Raw genomic sequence first — 12,521 nt, 5'->3', positions numbered from 1 at the left:
ACACAAGCAGAAGCAGCAGAAGCAGCAGCAGCACCACCTTTTGTTTTTTGGCTGCAGCAGCAGCAGCAGCAGCAAGGCCCACAGGGCTGGCTAGCTGGCTAGCCAGCAAGCAGGTAGCAATGAAAGTAGGAATCTTTCTTTTTAACCCTGTAAGGGGGTGGTGCACTGTACCCGAAGATACTGCCATATCGGGTCAATGCATAGGGCGACGGAAGCAAGCTTCGAAATCGGCCCCCGTTCTCAAAAATCCATTTAATATATGGTCCCCAGATAGGGGACGTATCAGATATTAAACTGATAAGAACAGATACTACACTTGATCTTAGCCAAAAGGCCGAGAAGCGATAACCGTGAAAGGGGCGGGCCCAACAAGGTCCCCTTCATGGGCACTATCACTGCTTGCTATCAGGGAGGCTGCCAGACAATTTTCCATGCACACTCTGGGCTGGGGGGCAGTCAACCACCAGTACACACAGCAGAACCTAAACCCATACCATTATTGCTAAGCAGCAAGACAGGGGCCCATTGCACTCCCACGGGGCCTTTTTAAATGCAATCCATAACCCGGATTTGCCAGGAACCCTTCTTACTCCTCCTACTTGCATGTGACACTGGGCTTAGGATCTGCATAGGAAACACACACACAAGCACACACCTACCTTTGTTGCCTGCAGATGCCTCCTTGGCTGTCCCCAAACGGTATCAAACCAACACCCACGGGAAGCTGTAAGCATAGAGGACATGCCTGCACCCCATTGGACTTACCTGTGTGGGTTAAATCCGGGTTATTTGACAACCTATGGCGGTGATGGTTCTGCTCAGGCAGAGCAGTGCTGATGCTCCTCATAAAGCTGTCGCTGCTGTGAAGGTTCTAGGTGACATCACAATCCCTATGGTTACATACACAACAAAGCTGGGTTGTTGTTGTTTACACTCTGCAAGGCCTGTGGAAGTGAGTGACATCATAGCACTGTAGTTCTGAGGGTTCTAGATGGATGCAACAATCTCCTGTTGCTTCTATGAAGGCCATAATAGACGACATCACCAAACAGCTCCATAGTCACATACACAGCAAAGGAGAGATGTTGTTTACACCTAGTGATGTCAGTGGTATTGAGTGACATCACAGCACAGTGCTAAGGCTCCTGGGCCTGGACACAGCAGCGGCTGCAATATCTCAACGGAGAATACGTTTATATATATGTGTGTGTGTGCGCGTATATATATATATATATATATATATATATATATATATATATATATATATATATATATTTCTCCGCCGAAATCACTTTTAAACCCATTTCCACCTTTTTTTCCCTTCTCTTCCTCTTACTTTTTTTTCACGTTTTTCTCCTTTTCGCCTCTTTTCTGGGCGTATTATTCTTCTTTTTCTTCTTTTTTTTCGTCTAATGCATACCCCATCAGTGCAGCAATGCTTATTCAATACCGCCAGCAGATGGAGACACTGGGGGATAATTTTCTAAGGATTTATACTGATTTTTCCTGTCTGAATTTGTCGCACAGAAAGTTGCAGGCCAAATATGTGTGACATTTCTGCGACTTTAGCTTCTAGAGCATTTTTACAACATTATACATAGGTGCTGAATACATAAAAAGCGACTGTTCAGCGACAGACAAGTCGCATCGGCTGAAAGTAGTCCAGAATGTCAGTCCATGTTGGAGCAGGTTTAGATACAGTCTAAAGCATAGATCTCAAAGTCTGTGCACAGAATTTAGCAAGGGCCTCGCACCTTCTGATGCATCAGGTAGGTGCACTATAGCATAGCCTAACCCTCTGTACTTTGGTCTATATTGATGCGGGACATAGACAGCCAGCTGATGACCAATCCATTAGTGCAATGGATGGCTGGAAGCATTTGTCTTTGCCTTTGCAATACCACAGAAGCAATGCATGGTCAATGTACAGCAATGACACACCTGTGTGAACAGCCAGGAGACCCCCCCATGTTATGTTACATAGTTACATAGTTAGTACGGTCGAAAAAAGACATATGTCCATCAAGTTCAACCAGGGAATTAAGGGGTAGGGGTGTGGCGCGATATTGGGGAAGGGATGAGATTTTATATTTCTTCATAAGCATTAATCTTATTTTGTCAATTAGGAACATTCAGCACCCACCCGCTATCAAGGCAGCTGCCTATCATGTCATGCCCTACCTGCACAGGTGTGCTGGCTACTCAAATGATCCAATTAAGGAGGCCATTTAGTCAGCAGCAGCAGAAGTCCTGTGCCTGGACGCTCCAACAGCGGCCAGACACAAGCAGAAGCAGCAGAAGCAGCAGCAGCACCACCTTTTGTTTTTTGGCTGCAGCAGCAGCAGCAGCAGCAGCAAGGCCCACAGGGCTGGCTAGCTGGCTAGCCAGCAAGCAGGTAGCAATGAAAGTAGGAATCTTTCTTTTTAACCCTGTAAGGGGGTGGTGCACTGTACCCGAAGATACTGCCATATCGGGTCAATGCATAGGGCGACGGAAGCAAGCTTCGAAATCGGCCCCCGTTCTCAAAAATCCATTTAATATATGGTCCCCAGATAGGGGACGTATCAGATATTAAACTGATAAGAACAGATACTACACTTGATCTTAGCCAAAAGGCCGAGAAGCGATAACCGTGAAAGGGGCGGGCCCAACAAGGTCCCCTTCATGGGCACTATCACTGCTTGCTGTCAGGGAGGCTGCCAGACAATTTTCCATGCACACTCTGGGCTGGGGGGCAGTCAACCACCAGTACACACAGCAGAACCTAAACCCATACCATTATTGCTAAGCAGCAAGACAGGGGCCCATTGCACTCCCACGGGGCCTTTTTAAATGCAATCCATAACCCGGATTTGCCAGGAACCCTTCTTACTCCTCCTACTTGCATGTGACACTGGGCTTAGGATCTGCATAGGAAACACACACACAAGCACACACCTACCTTTGTTGCCTGCAGATGCCTCCTTGGCTGTCCCCAAACGGTATCAAACCAACACCCACGGGAAGCTGTAAGCATAGAGGACATGCCTGCACCCCATTGGACTTACCTGTGTGGGTTAAATCCGGGTTATTTGACAACCTATGGCGGTGATGGTTCTGCTCAGGCAGAGCAGTGCTGATGCTCCTCATAAAGCTGTCGCTGCTGTGAAGGTTCTAGGTGACATCACAATCCCTATGGTTACATACACAACAAAGCTGGGTTGTTGTTGTTTACACTCTGCAAGGCCTGTGGAAGTGAGTGACATCATAGCACTGTAGTTCTGAGGGTTCTAGATGGATGCAACAATCTCCTGTTGCTTCTATGAAGGCCATAATAGACGACATCACCAAACAGCTCCATAGTCACATACACAGCAAAGGAGAGATGTTGTTTACACCTAGTGATGTCAGTGGTATTGAGTGACATCACAGCACAGTGCTAAGGCTCCTGGGCCTGGACACAGCAGCGGCTGCAATATCTCAACGGAGAATACGTTTATATATATGTGTGTGTGTGCGCGTATATATATATATATATATATATATATATATATATATATATATATATATTCTCCGCCGAAATCACTTTTAAACCCATTTCCACCTTTTTTTCCCTTCTCTTCCTCTTACTTTTTTTTCACGTTTTTTTACGTTTTTCTCCTTTTCGCCTCTTTTCTGGGCGTATTATTCTTCTTTTTCTTCTTTTTTTTCGTCTAATGCATACCCCATCAGTGCAGCAATGCTTATTCAATACCGCCAGCAGATGGAGACACTGGGGGATAATTTTCTAAGGATTTATACTGATTTTTCCTGTCTGAATTTGTCGCACAGAAAGTTGCAGGCCAAATATGTGTGACATTTCTGCGACTTTAGCTTCTAGAGCATTTTTACAACATTATACATAGGTGCTGAATACATAAAAAGCGACTGTTCAGCGACAGACAAGTCGCATCGGCTGAAAGTAGGCCAGAATGTCAGTCCATGTTGGAGCAGGTTTAGATACAGTCTAAAGCATAGATCTCAAAGTCTGTGCACAGAATTTAGCAAGGGCCTCGCACCTTCTGATGCATCAGGTAGGTGCACTATAGCATAGCCTAACCCTCTGTACTTTGGTCTATATTGATGCGGGACATAGACAGCCAGCTGATGACCAATCCATTAGTGCAATGGATGGCTGGAAGCATTTGTCTTTGCCTTTGCAATACCACAGAAGCAATGCATGGTCAATGTACAGCAATGACACACCTGTGTGAACAGCCAGGAGACCCCCCCATGTTATGTTACATAGTTACATAGTTAGTACGGTCGAAAAAAGACATATGTCCATCAAGTTCAACCAGGGAATTAAGGGGTAGGGGTGTGGCGCGATATTGGGGAAGGGATGAGATTTTATATTTCTTCATAAGCATTAATCTTATTTTGTCAATTAGGAACATTCAGCACCCACCCGCTATCAAGGCAGCTGCCTATCATGTCATGCCCTACCTGCACAGGTGTGCTGGCTACTCAAATGATCCAATTAAGGAGGCCATTTAGTCAGCAGCAGCAGAAGTCCTGTGCCTGGACGCTCCAACAGCGGCCAGACACAAGCAGAAGCAGCAGAAGCAGCAGCAGCACCACCTTTTGTTTTTTGGCTGCAGCAGCAGCAGCAGCAGCAGCAAGGCCCACAGGGCTGGCTAGCTGGCTAGCCAGCAAGCAGGTAGCAATGAAAGTAGGAATCTTTCTTTTTAACCCTGTAAGGGGGTGGTGCACTGTACCCGAAGATACTGCCATATCGGGTCAATGCATAGGGCGACGGAAGCAAGCTTCGAAATCGGCCCCCGTTCTCAAAAATCCATTTAATATATGGTCCCCAGATAGGGGACGTATCAGATATTAAACTGATAAGAACAGATACTACACTTGATCTTAGCCAAAAGGCCGAGAAGCGATAACCGTGAAAGGGGCGGGCCCAACAAGGTCCCCTTCATGGGCACTATCACTGCTTGCTGTCAGGGAGGCTGCCAGACAATTTTCCATGCACACTCTGGGCTGGGGGGCAGTCAACCACCAGTACACACAGCAGAACCTAAACCCATACCATTATTGCTAAGCAGCAAGACAGGGGCCCATTGCACTCCCACGGGGCCTTTTTAAATGCAATCCATAACCCGGATTTGCCAGGAACCCTTCTTACTCCTCCTACTTGCATGTGACACTGGGCTTAGGATCTGCATAGGAAACACACACACAAGCACACACCTACCTTTGTTGCCTGCAGATGCCTCCTTGGCTGTCCCCAAACGGTATCAAACCAACACCCACGGGAAGCTGTAAGCATAGAGGACATGCCTGCACCCCATTGGACTTACCTGTGTGGGTTAAATCCGGGTTATTTGACAACCTATGGCGGTGATGGTTCTGCTCAGGCAGAGCAGTGCTGATGCTCCTCATAAAGCTGTCGCTGCTGTGAAGGTTCTAGGTGACATCACAATCCCTATGGTTACATACACAACAAAGCTGGGTTGTTGTTGTTTACACTCTGCAAGGCCTGTGGAAGTGAGTGACATCATAGCACTGTAGTTCTGAGGGTTCTAGATGGATGCAACAATCTCCTGTTGCTTCTATGAAGGCCATAATAGACGACATCACCAAACAGCTCCATAGTCACATACACAGCAAAGGAGAGATGTTGTTTACACCTAGTGATGTCAGTGGTATTGAGTGACATCACAGCACAGTGCTAAGGCTCCTGGGCCTGGACACAGCAGCGGCTGCAATATCTCAACGGAGAATACGTTTATATATATGTGTGTGTGTGCGCGTATATATATATATATATATATATATATATATATATATATATATATATTTCTCCGCCGAAATCACTTTTAAACCCATTTCCACCTTTTTTTCCCTTCTCTTCCTCTTACTTTTTTTTCACGTTTTTTTACGTTTTTCTCCTTTTCGCCTCTTTTCTGGGCGTATTATTCTTCTTTTTCTTCTTTTTTTTCGTCTAATGCATACCCCATCAGTGCAGCAATGCTTATTCAATACCGCCAGCAGATGGAGACACTGGGGGATAATTTTCTAAGGATTTATACTGATTTTTCCTGTCTGAATTTGTCGCACAGAAAGTTGCAGGCCAAATATGTGTGACATTTCTGCGACTTTAGCTTCTAGAGCATTTTTACAACATTATACATAGGTGCTGAATACATAAAAAGCGACTGTTCAGCGACAGACAAGTCGCATCGGCTGAAAGTAGGCCAGAATGTCAGTCCATGTTGGAGCAGGTTTAGATACAGTCTAAAGCATAGATCTCAAAGTCTGTGCACAGAATTTAGCAAGGGCCTCGCACCTTCTGATGCATCAGGTAGGTGCACTATAGCATAGCCTAACCCTCTGTACTTTGGTCTATATTGATGCGGGACATAGACAGCCAGCTGATGACCAATCCATTAGTGCAATGGATGGCTGGAAGCATTTGTCTTTGCCTTTGCAATACCACAGAAGCAATGCATGGTCAATGTACAGCAATGACACACCTGTGTGAACAGCCAGGAGACCCCCCCATGTTATGTTACATAGTTACATAGTTAGTACGGTCGAAAAAAGACATATGTCCATCAAGTTCAACCAGGGAATTAAGGGGTAGGGGTGTGGCGCGATATTGGGGAAGGGATGAGATTTTATATTTCTTCATAAGCATTAATCTTATTTTGTCAATTAGGAACATTCAGCACCCACCCGCTATCAAGGCAGCTGCCTATCATGTCATGCCCTACCTGCACAGGTGTGCTGGCTACTCAAATGATCCAATTAAGGAGGCCATTTAGTCAGCAGCAGCAGAAGTCCTGTGCCTGGACGCTCCAACAGCGGCCAGACACAAGCAGAAGCAGCAGAAGCAGCAGCAGCACCACCTTTTGTTTTTTGGCAGCAGCAGCAGCAGCAGCAGCAGCAAGGCCCACAGGGCTGGCTAGCTGGCTAGCCAGCAAGCAGGTAGCAATGAAAGTAGGAATCTTTCTTTTTAACCCTGTAAGGGGGTGGTGCACTGTACCCGAAGATACTGCCATATCGGGTCAATGCATAGGGCGACGGAAGCAAGCTTCGAAATCGGCCCCCGTTCTCAAAAATCCATTTAATATATGGTCCCCAGATAGGGGACGTATCAGATATTAAACTGATAAGAACAGATACTACACTTGATCTTAGCCAAAAGGCCGAGAAGCGATAACCGTGAAAGGGGCGGGCCCAACAAGGTCCCCTTCATGGGCACTATCACTGCTTGCTGTCAGGGAGGCTGCCAGACAATTTTCCATGCACACTCTGGGCTGGGGGGCAGTCAACCACCAGTACACACAGCAGAACCTAAACCCATACCATTATTGCTAAGCAGCAAGACAGGGGCCCATTGCACTCCCACGGGGCCTTTTTAAATGCAATCCATAACCCGGATTTGCCAGGAACCCTTCTTACTCCTCCTACTTGCATGTGACACTGGGCTTAGGATCTGCATAGGAAACACACACACAAGCACACACCTACCTTTGTTGCCTGCAGATGCCTCCTTGGCTGTCCCCAAACGGTATCAAACCAACACCCACGGGAAGCTGTAAGCATAGAGGACATGCCTGCACCCCATTGGACTTACCTGTGTGGGTTAAATCCGGGTTATTTGACAACCTATGGCGGTGATGGTTCTGCTCAGGCAGAGCAGTGCTGATGCTCCTCATAAAGCTGTCGCTGCTGTGAAGGTTCTAGGTGACATCACAATCCCTATGGTTACATACACAACAAAGCTGGGTTGTTGTTGTTTACACTCTGCAAGGCCTGTGGAAGTGAGTGACATCATAGCACTGTAGTTCTGAGGGTTCTAGATGGATGCAACAATCTCCTGTTGCTTCTATGAAGGCCATAATAGACGACATCACCAAACAGCTCCATAGTCACATACACAGCAAAGGAGAGATGTTGTTTACACCTAGTGATGTCAGTGGTATTGAGTGACATCACAGCACAGTGCTAAGGCTCCTGGGCCTGGACACAGCAGCGGCTGCAATATCTCAACGGAGAATACGTTTATATATATGTGTGTGTGTGCGCGTATATATATATATATATATATATATATATATATATATATATATATATATTTCTCCGCCGAAATCACTTTTAAACCCATTTCCACCTTTTTTTCCCTTCTCTTCCTCTTACTTTTTTTTCACGTTTTTTTACGTTTTTCTCCTTTTCGCCTCTTTTCTGGGCGTATTATTCTTCTTTTTCTTCTTTTTTTTCGTCTAATGCATACCCCATCAGTGCAGCAATGCTTATTCAATACCGCCAGCAGATGGAGACACTGGGGGATAATTTTCTAAGGATTTATACTGATTTTTCCTGTCTGAATTTGTCGCACAGAAAGTTGCAGGCCAAATATGTGTGACATTTCTGCGACTTTAGCTTCTAGAGCATTTTTACAACATTATACATAGGTGCTGAATACATAAAAAGCGACTGTTCAGCGACAGACAAGTCGCATCGGCTGAAAGTAGGCCAGAATGTCAGTCCATGTTGGAGCAGGTTTAGATACAGTCTAAAGCATAGATCTCAAAGTCTGTGCACAGAATTTAGCAAGGGCCTCGCACCTTCTGATGCATCAGGTAGGTGCACTATAGCATAGCCTAACCCTCTGTACTTTGGTCTATATTGATGCGGGACATAGACAGCCAGCTGATGACCAATCCATTAGTGCAATGGATGGCTGGAAGCATTTGTCTTTGCCTTTGCAATACCACAGAAGCAATGCATGGTCAATGTACAGCAATGACACACCTGTGTGAACAGCCAGGAGACCCCCCCATGTTATGTTACATAGTTACATAGTTAGTACGGTCGAAAAAAGACATATGTCCATCAAGTTCAACCAGGGAATTAAGGGGTAGGGGTGTGGCGCGATATTGGGGAAGGGATGAGATTTTATATTTCTTCATAAGCATTAATCTTATTTTGTCAATTAGGAACATTCAGCACCCACCCGCTATCAAGGCAGCTGCCTATCATGTCATGCCCTACCTGCACAGGTGTGCTGGCTACTCAAATGATCCAATTAAGGAGGCCATTTAGTCAGCAGCAGCAGAAGTCCTGTGCCTGGACGCTCCAACAGCGGCCAGACACAAGCAGAAGCAGCAGAAGCAGCAGCAGCACCACCTTTTGTTTTTTGGCTGCAGCAGCAGCAGCAGCAGCAGCAAGGCCCACAGGGCTGGCTAGCTGGCTAGCCAGCAAGCAGGTAGCAATGAAAGTAGGAATCTTTCTTTTTAACCCTGTAAGGGGGTGGTGCACTGTACCCGAAGATACTGCCATATCGGGTCAATGCATAGGGCGACGGAAGCAAGCTTCGAAATCGGCCCCCGTTCTCAAAAATCCATTTAATATATGGTCCCCAGATAGGGGACGTATCAGATATTAAACTGATAAGAACAGATACTACACTTGATCTTAGCCAAAAGGCCGAGAAGCGATAACCGTGAAAGGGGCGGGCCCAACAAGGTCCCCTTCATGGGCACTATCACTGCTTGCTGTCAGGGAGGCTGCCAGACAATTTTCCATGCACACTCTGGGCTGGGGGGCAGTCAACCACCAGTACACACAGCAGAACCTAAACCCATACCATTATTGCTAAGCAGCAAGACAGGGGCCCATTGCACTCCCACGGGGCCTTTTTAAATGCAATCCATAACCCGGATTTGCCAGGAACCCTTCTTACTCCTCCTACTTGCATGTGACACTGGGCTTAGGATCTGCATAGGAAACACACACACAAGCACACACCTACCTTTGTTGCCTGCAGATGCCTCCTTGGCTGTCCCCAAACGGTATCAAACCAACACCCACGGGAAGCTGTAAGCATAGAGGACATGCCTGCACCCCATTGGACTTACCTGTGTGGGTTAAATCCGGGTTATTTGACAACCTATGGCGGTGATGGTTCTGCTCAGGCAGAGCAGTGCTGATGCTCCTCATAAAGCTGTCGCTGCTGTGAAGGTTCTAGGTGACATCACAATCCCTATGGTTACATACACAACAAAGCTGGGTTGTTGTTGTTTACACTCTGCAAGGCCTGTGGAAGTGAGTGACATCATAGCACTGTAGTTCTGAGGGTTCTAGATGGATGCAACAATCTCCTGTTGCTTCTATGAAGGCCATAATAGACGACATCACCAAACAGCTCCATAGTCACATACACAGCAAAGGAGAGATGTTGTTTACACCTAGTGATGTCAGTGGTATTGAGTGACATCACAGCACAGTGCTAAGGCTCCTGGGCCTGGACACAGCAGCGGCTGCAATATCTCAACGGAGAATACGTTTATATATATGTGTGTGTGTGCGCGTATATATATATATATATATATATATATATATATATATATATATATATATATATTCTCCGCCGAAATCACTTTTAAACCCATTTCCACCTTTTTTTCCCTTCTCTTCCTCTTACTTTTTTTTCACGTTTTTTTACGTTTTTCTCCTTTTCGCCTCTTTTCTGGGCGTATTATTCTTCTTTTTCTTCTTTTTTTTCGTCTAATGCATACCCCATCAGTGCAGCAATGCTTATTCAATACCGCCAGCAGATGGAGACACTGGGGGATAATTTTCTAAGGATTTATACTGATTTTTCCTGTCTGAATTTGTCGCACAGAAAGTTGCAGGCCAAATATGTGTGACATTTCTGCGACTTTAGCTTCTAGAGCATTTTTACAACATTATACATAGGTGCTGAATACATAAAAAGCGACTGTTCAGCGACAGACAAGTCGCATCGGCTGAAAGTAGGCCAGAATGTCAGTCCATGTTGGAGCAGGTTTAGATACAGTCTAAAGCATAGATCTCAAAGTCTGTGCACAGAATTTAGCAAGGGCCTCGCACCTTCTGATGCATCAGGTAGGTGCACTATAGCATAGCCTAACCCTCTGTACTTTGGTCTATATTGATGCGGGACATAGACAGCCAGCTGATGACCAATCCATTAGTGCAATGGATGGCTGGAAGCATTTGTCTTTGCCTTTGCAATACCACAGAAGCAATGCATGGTCAATGTACAGCAATGACACACCTGTGTGAACAGCCAGGAGACCCCCCCATGTTATGTTACATAGTTACATAGTTAGTACGGTCGAAAAAAGACATATGTCCATCAAGTTCAACCAGGGAATTAAGGGGTAGGGGTGTGGCGCGATATTGTGGAAGGGATGAGATTTTATATTTCTTCATAAGCATTAATCTTATTTTGTCAATTAGGAACATTCAGCACCCACCCGCTATCAAGGCAGCTGCCTATCATGTCATGCCCTACCTGCACAGGTGTGCTGGCTACTCAAATGATCCAATTAAGGAGGCCATTTAGTCAGCAGCAGCAGAAGTCCTGTGCCTGGACGCTCCAACAGCGGCCAGACACAAGCAGAAGCAGCAGAAGCAGCAGCAGCACCACCTTTTGTTTTTTGGCTGCAGCAGCAGCAGCAGCAGCAGCAGCAAGGCCCACAGGGCTGGCTAGCTGGCTAGCCAGCAAGCAGGTAGCAATGAAAGTAGGAATCTTTCTTTTTAACCCTGTAAGGGGGTGGTGCACTGTACCCGAAGATACTGCCATATCGGGTCAATGCATAGGGCGACGGAAGCAAGCTTCGAAATCGGCCCCCGTTCTCAAAAATCCATTTAATATATGGTCCCCAGATAGGGGACGTATCAGATATTAAACTGATAAGAACAGATTTTTTTTTTTTTTTTTTATTGAAAAGGAAATATACAATACATAACCAAGTAAATCATTCAAAAAATTACATATTCATCTGAAAACACATGAATAACACATATTTGACATATACAATATATACAGGAATCATGTCTTTACATGTACATATAACAAAAAGCTTTCCCTTCATGACTTTCCCTCAGAAAAAATAAATTGCAGCGGATTCTGTCCCTCCAACTGTCCCTTCATATCAGGATATAATCTGTAAGAAAAGAAAAAGAAAGACAAATAAGAATACAATCATAACCAGTACTTCCATTTTTTGTGTTTCCAGATCCCCTCTGCATCATCAGAACCATAGTTTTTCCTATCACATAATACGTAAAGGTAAATTTTACCACGGATCATGCCCAGACACTCCTTCACACTTACTTCAGTTTGATTGAAAATCCTAATATTCCTTACATCCCACAGAACCTCTTTTACACAATTTACTATGAACCATAACACTCTTGCCTTCTCTCTCTCCACTGCACACAAACCAAACATCATCATATTAAAGGATAAGATTTCAATTCCAGTAAGATTTTTAATTAGACCAGACATTTTTCTCCACACAGACTTCGCATAACCACACTCCCAAAACACATGTACATAATTCTCACATCCACCGCAACCATCCCTGGGACACACTTCACTGTCTACCAATCTCCTTCTCCTCTGAAATTCCCTTGTTGGCAGACACCCATGAGCTAACATCCAAGACAAGTCCTTTTGTTTATTTGTCAGTTCCTTGTGACTGACATTTTTC

At 45.3% G+C, this 12,521-nt stretch overlaps 6 non-coding genes across 6 annotated transcripts; all 6 read right to left on the bottom strand.

Moving 5' to 3' along the window:
- Positions 1-155: 155 nt before the first annotated feature.
- LOC130322847 (U2 spliceosomal RNA) lies at positions 156-346 on the bottom strand. Its single transcript, XR_008868277.1, has one exon. It is a non-coding gene; the product is annotated as a U2 spliceosomal RNA (small nuclear RNA).
- Positions 347-2,437: 2,091 nt separating this feature from the next.
- LOC130322835 (U2 spliceosomal RNA) lies at positions 2,438-2,628 on the bottom strand. The gene has a single exon (XR_008868272.1). It is a non-coding gene; the product is annotated as a U2 spliceosomal RNA (small nuclear RNA).
- Positions 2,629-4,720: 2,092 nt separating this feature from the next.
- Positions 4,721-4,911, bottom strand: LOC130322822 (U2 spliceosomal RNA). The gene has a single exon (XR_008868262.1). It is a non-coding gene; the product is annotated as a U2 spliceosomal RNA (small nuclear RNA).
- A 2,091-nt stretch (positions 4,912-7,002) lies between these two features.
- On the bottom strand, positions 7,003-7,193 carry LOC130322810 (U2 spliceosomal RNA). Its single transcript, XR_008868251.1, has one exon. It is a non-coding gene; the product is annotated as a U2 spliceosomal RNA (small nuclear RNA).
- Positions 7,194-9,286: 2,093 nt separating this feature from the next.
- Positions 9,287-9,477, bottom strand: LOC130322798 (U2 spliceosomal RNA). The gene has a single exon (XR_008868240.1). It is a non-coding gene; the product is annotated as a U2 spliceosomal RNA (small nuclear RNA).
- Positions 9,478-11,576: 2,099 nt separating this feature from the next.
- On the bottom strand, positions 11,577-11,760 carry LOC130322830 (U2 spliceosomal RNA). Its single transcript, XR_008868269.1, has one exon. It is a non-coding gene; the product is annotated as a U2 spliceosomal RNA (small nuclear RNA).
- Between the last annotated feature and the right edge of the window lie 761 nt (positions 11,761-12,521).

The sequence above is a fragment of the Hyla sarda genome, unplaced genomic scaffold, assembly GCF_029499605.1.
Source record: "Hyla sarda isolate aHylSar1 unplaced genomic scaffold, aHylSar1.hap1 scaffold_238, whole genome shotgun sequence".
NCBI lineage: Eukaryota > Metazoa > Chordata > Amphibia > Anura > Hylidae > Hyla > Hyla sarda.
The sequence above is the reverse complement of the archived record's forward strand: the minus strand, read 5'-3'. Positions and strand labels throughout refer to the sequence as shown.